This window comes from Thunnus maccoyii, chromosome 8, assembly GCF_910596095.1.
Source record: "Thunnus maccoyii chromosome 8, fThuMac1.1, whole genome shotgun sequence".
Taxonomy (NCBI): domain Eukaryota; kingdom Metazoa; phylum Chordata; class Actinopteri; order Scombriformes; family Scombridae; genus Thunnus; species Thunnus maccoyii.
In genome coordinates, this window is record NC_056540.1 from 34,488,978 (window position 1) to 34,494,944 (window position 5,967).

Genomic DNA, 5,967 nt, shown 5'->3' on the forward strand with positions numbered 1-5,967 from the left:
AATCAGAACAGAGCGGGCTCATCGGGAGGCAGGGCTTAAAGAGACAGGAGCTGCCTGTTAGAGACAGAGGCTGAACTGAGGGGCTGCATAAAGGGCCAGTAGAAGATAAATAAGGAGTTTTTAACTGTGAATCATGCAAAGCTGCTCTAGTGGAGTCCCACAATGACTCTGTGTCAGTTTGTGGTCGTCTGATTTTTGCTGATATATTTATTAATAATGAACGCGCCACTAAAGCACAATTAAAACTGGAACAATTCAGACCTGAAGGCAAAAACCTGCATCATTACTGCATCTTAACACGCTGTCCTGCAGATTCCCAATTCTATTTCTATCCAGTTATATTATACTTACATGGAGAATATTCCTAAATAAATGTTTTTTATTACATTACTAAAAATATATGAAACTGAAGTTGCCTCCTCTCCTCTTTCTTTCTTTTTTGTCTCCATGAAAAGTTGCAGAAACCTGACGTCATCTGCAGCGTCCTGCAAAAAACCAAACAGTCATTTCATCAACACTGAATTCATCAAAATCTGACTTTTTGACTTTTGTTTGACTGGATAAAAATGTCCATAAAAACTGGATACGGACGTGATCTCAGCTGAGTGATTAATGCAGTAACACTACCTTTAAATCACATTTAAATGTACTAAATTTCAGATGAATTTATCATATAGACTCCAATGTAAATATTGATACCTCAAATGTAGATATATAGACTGAAAAACAGAGATACAGTATGTTTAATCAGAACAAACTATGAAATATAAATAATTAGTCTTTTCTTAAACAAACTGGAGCAAAAGCTGCTGCTGTGTTTCCTGTTTAATATTTTAGTTGTTGTGTTTGGTCTGTTTTGGGGTCAAATAATCAGCCTGAAAACGACTAAATGAAGGAATTACAACTTCACACTGTTTGCCTGAAAACTCTGAAGTTTATCCTCAAAGGACAAAGTCGTATTCAGGAGGTCAAACGTCTAAATTTAGTGAATAAATCTTGAGATTGAGCAGCTGAATGAATCATTTTAGGGAACAGTTTTCCTCCTGACTCCTGCTGTATGAGACTCTGCAGGTTTTTGAAGGATAGAAATGAGGATTCAGGAGTTTTCTGGTTGTCAGAAACATTTGATAAAAACATGAAATGAATGAAACCGTCAACCCTGCCGGTGCCTTGCTCTGTCCATGAGCTGCAGCAGGGCGGGAGAGCTGAACGGTGTCGGAGCTGATGGATAATGTTGGACAGTAGAAAGTAAATAAAAGAAAACTGAGAGATGGAAAGTTTCAGTGAAGAGAGGACGGTGCAGCACTGAGCGGACGCTGTGATTGGCTGAGAGGTCACACCTGAGGACTTTCACATGTTTGACAGAGACATCGCTGTTGAAGCTGATTGGAGGAACAGACGGACGGATTGTGGATTCAACAGAGACTGAAACTGCTGAAAACTGATTCTTTGTGCCAACATGTAAAATATCTTTTTATTCTTTTAACGCCAAAAAACTTCAGTGTTTTTTTTTTCTTCAGGAGGGAAAAACTTCTGAACAGTTTTCAGTCTCATCAACCGGATGATGCACATATTGTATCATAAAATGGTAAAGTATGTTTATTTCTAATATACTAATTGCAAGAACAGAATGTTATCATGATTAGAATATAGAACTTACTGTATACAGTCAGTATTTAGTTTCAGACTCTGCAGTGTTTCCTGTGAGGCTTCCTGTAAATCTGCTTCTCTGCAGACTTTACTTGGAGTTTTAACCCACAATGTAAATGTGTTGTGATGTGAATGAGGTGAGAACAGTTCAATTCTCAACACAGAACACATGCACAGATCAGTGTTGCACTTATAAAACTTTTAGAACCTGAGATATCGTCTTTTTTGATTCCAAACACTCTTCTTCCTCATTAAACCTGGTTCCTACATTACCCACGATGCACCTGTACAGACTGTGATGTGTTATACTAGTAGCATGGAAGCAAATCATCGCCATAATCATTTGAATTATATCAGCAACTGAATACTAAATATTGACATTTAAATACCACTAAATATTTGACTTTGAAAACATTAAACATAAATCATCATGTTTCACTTTGTCAAATTCTCAATAGTCACTTTCAAACTTTATTTTCAGTATATATTTATTTTAAATCAATTCAGATCTAAAAATTCAAATCAAGTCACGTTAAAAAACATCAATCACATGATCAGGTCGGGAAAGCAAACGTCTGCTGTACATGAAGGTCATATAATAAATCTATTTTAAGGTCTGAGGAGCAAAAAAAATCTGAATTTAAGAAAATAAAAAACACTCAAAATAAAGTTTTTGAACGTGACGATTGAGTGAAATTCAAACTATATAAATTCAGAAAGATTGTTTTCAAAGTCAAATATTTCGGTGCAGTAACTTCAGTGGTATTTAAATTTCAACATTTATTATTCAGTTGATGATATAATTAAAATGATTATGGTAATAATTTGCTTCCATAAAGCAGCAGCTGATGTATCCTGCAGCTGCTGCCTCAGCAGAGATGAAGAACTCCACACCTCAGATCCTTTTACTTCTCAAACTTATAGTCTTCAACCCCAACCCACGCGGTGACATCATCAGTGACGTCATCAAAAGGCTTTCTACTGGAAACACGCTGAGGTGGAAAGTTCTGCTCTTCTGTTTTATCAGTATAAAGTAAAAAAACCTGCAGTTACAATAATGAAATATTTATAGTAGAGATCATAAAATCATGAAATAACATAAAAGTCTTTTAGAAAATTAAACATGAAACGTTTTCACTCGTATGAACAGATGTTACAAGAGATTTATCACCTGGAATAAAACAAAGTTTCTACTGGTTGTAATAAACTGAAATCACATTTGTGTTTCTGATGTTCATCAGTTATTCGTCTCTGATGAGACGAGGCTGATTTAGTGGAATATAACAGCTGCAGTACAGCTGTGCATCACTGCAGCAAGGTGAGACGTTCAACCACCAGAGGGCAGCAAAGACCAGAGTTTCAGGGGTTGATAAGTTATTCTTTAATGTGAAACATGTTTCTCTTCTGATGACGTGATTTGATTCAACAGAACATCAAACACTTGAGTTCATTAAAGTCTCCTCCACTCAAACATGTTGTTCTTCTTCTTGACTGTCATGTTGTTCTTCTTCTCTGTTTCTCTGAGCTCACCTTAAATCTCAGTTTAACACCTGCAGGATTGATGACGTCACAACCAGTTTGGAGCCAGTCGTGGTCCAGTATGCGACTTACACAAGTGTGATGTGGAAACTTGAAGCCTCCAGAGCACAAACACTGAGAATGGACTTTACAGTGAAGCAGTTCAACTCTGCAAACTAAACATATTTAAATATTTACACATTCTGGATGTTTAATGAAGGATGAGATGTCATTTGAAGAATTTTTAACTAATAAATTAATCTTTTTTCATGGAAAACCGACATCAGACACACATTATTATTCCAAGCAGAGTATTTTTATATTCTTAAAACATGTGCGGAGGATCTTTAAAGTTCAGACAGTCTGTGACGACACAACTGACATCAGTTAAAGTCCGTTTTGATTTTTTACATCGACTGTAAAACTTTTTTAGGTTTTTGTCAGAGCGACTCAAAAATGATGAGTTCTGATGGTGTTTATTGATCAGATTGATCGATTGGATTCATGTTCTACAGACACACTGTGAGATACATAATCAAAGTCTAAAAATACATCAAAGGAACTTTACAACATATCTGATATACTGTGTAAACTTTGTAAATGTGCATCACATAAGATAGATGATGTGGTTCAGTCAAACTGCTGATGTGAGAGTGGAAGAACAAACTGGTTTTAATGGTTTTAATGGTGACACGCTGTAAAGAGACAGTTTGATTTCTGATGGTGAATTAAAAGACTTTGTTGTCATTGTGTTGTAAATATAAATATGTTTAATAAGTGATTCTCTTCACAGCAACACTGTCTCTGTATTTGAACACTGGTGGAGTTTATTGATCCACAGAGAGCTGCTGAGGCTCAGTGACACCACTGGATCTGATTATTTCAAACATCTTCATTTCTTTTTAAAGCCTAAATGTTCCTGTTTTCATGTTTTAAAGTGTGAATGAAGCAAACAGCTCCTCCTCTGACAGGATGTGATGCTGTGAGTGAACAGCAGGTGGCAGCAGACGCTCATGTTTCTGTTCCTCCAACACTTCAGTTTCACACAGTTTATATGTTCAGAGGTGGAAGAAATAAAACGCATCCTTTACTTTAGTAAAAGTAGTAAAACTACAATCAAATACTCCTTTACAAGTAAAAGTCCTGCATTCAACAATATACTGAAGCTCTGAGAAATAAAATGTAGTGAATCATGAAACAGTTGAGTGTTTCTCTCTGACATGTGGAGGAAAAGTAGAAGGTGTGTCCACCAGTCCTCCCATAACACAGTCTAACTGGTCCCAGTATGAATCTAACAGTGGACAGACTGGTTTGATGATGGTGTGTGTATATTCAGTATCTATATGTTGTACATTATTCTATAAAGCTGTTTCTCTTCTGATTGTTCTGGAAACTTTCATGTACATGAAGGATGATATTAAAATATATTTTGCTTTCATAATCTGCTTTTCTCTTGTTTGTCTCTTTGTGAGTCAAATCAGTTTTATTTATATCACCCAATATCACAAATTAGCCTCAGGAGGCTTTACAGTCTGTACAGCAACACAACATCCTGTCCTTAGACCCTCGAATAAGGAAAAACTCCCTAAAAACATTTAATGGGAAAAATAGGAAGAAACTTCAGGAAGAGCAACAGGACGGACAGACATACATTAGATGTTGTGTGAACAGAACAGAACCGGAAATACAAATTACAGAATACAGAATGGAACAGGATAACAAAATTATATTGGATTTATAATATATATGAAGAATGTGACATACGAAGAGGATGAAGAGCAGCTTCAAGGTGCCACCAGAGCAGAATAGGACCTGAACCACACGACCGTCATCACCATGGAGATGTGGCAGGAGGACAGACTACACATGCAGACAGAGTAGACTCACATCACACCATCACATACACGAGAGAAGAGACAAGAAAAGACATTATTCACACAGGAGAGAGAAGGATAAAAACATCATTCAGAGAGAGAGACACGCGGTGAGGCTGAACTCCTGCAGGATGGAGAACCAGATCCAAAACCTCAAGAAATGGCAGCGACAGCAGGGAAGCAGAGCAGGTCCAGGATGGGTTCTGGTCCAGCTAGAGATGGTTTAGAGACGTGGTGAGAGGACAGGAGGAGAGAAGAGAGAGGAGCTCACAGCTTGGACGCTCATGTGTCTGTGGAACAAACAGAAGCTTAGAGAGATGCAATGTTTATCAGGACAGTTACAATAATCAATAATCTGATCAGCAGGATGACACTTAGTAAATTCACTGAGACAGAAACCGACCTGCTGCACAGTACAATCTCATGAAGGACTCAATTAAAGGCAACTAATTGAAGGTTAAGGCACAAAGATGAGTTTTAAGTTTACTGAGGACCAACCTGACTTTCACACATTTTCTTCTTCTGTCCTCATTTCTTCTTCGTGCTGTTTGAAGGTTCAGACACTTTCTGAAGAAAATTGACGTTTGCTCACTTTCACAGAAAAAGTAATTTTCATAAACTGTAAATGAGTTAAAATGTTTTAAAATAAGGAAATAACAGCAAACTACTCAGAACTCACATGATGGAACATTTAAAAACATCAGCACTAAATTAACTGTTGATATTTAATGATGTAAAAACTTAAAAAAACAGCTTTTGATCTGTTGGTGAAACTGACATCCTGCAGTCTGTGTTTGTACCACCAGAGACGCCACATCCTCTCTCTCTCTCTCTCTCTCTCTCTCTCTCTCTCTCTCTCTCTCTTTCTCTCTGGTATTTCCTTCTTTTTTTCCTTTGGGAGTTTTCATCCTCTCTCTCTGGTTAT

General features: G+C 37.0%; 1 protein-coding gene across 1 annotated transcript in view; it reads right to left on the minus strand.

Annotated features, from left to right (window-relative positions):
* Window positions 1-5,967, minus strand: part of LOC121901528 (NLR family CARD domain-containing protein 3-like) — a 481,268-nt gene that overhangs the window by 212,896 nt on the left and 262,405 nt on the right. The window lies entirely within an intron of this gene.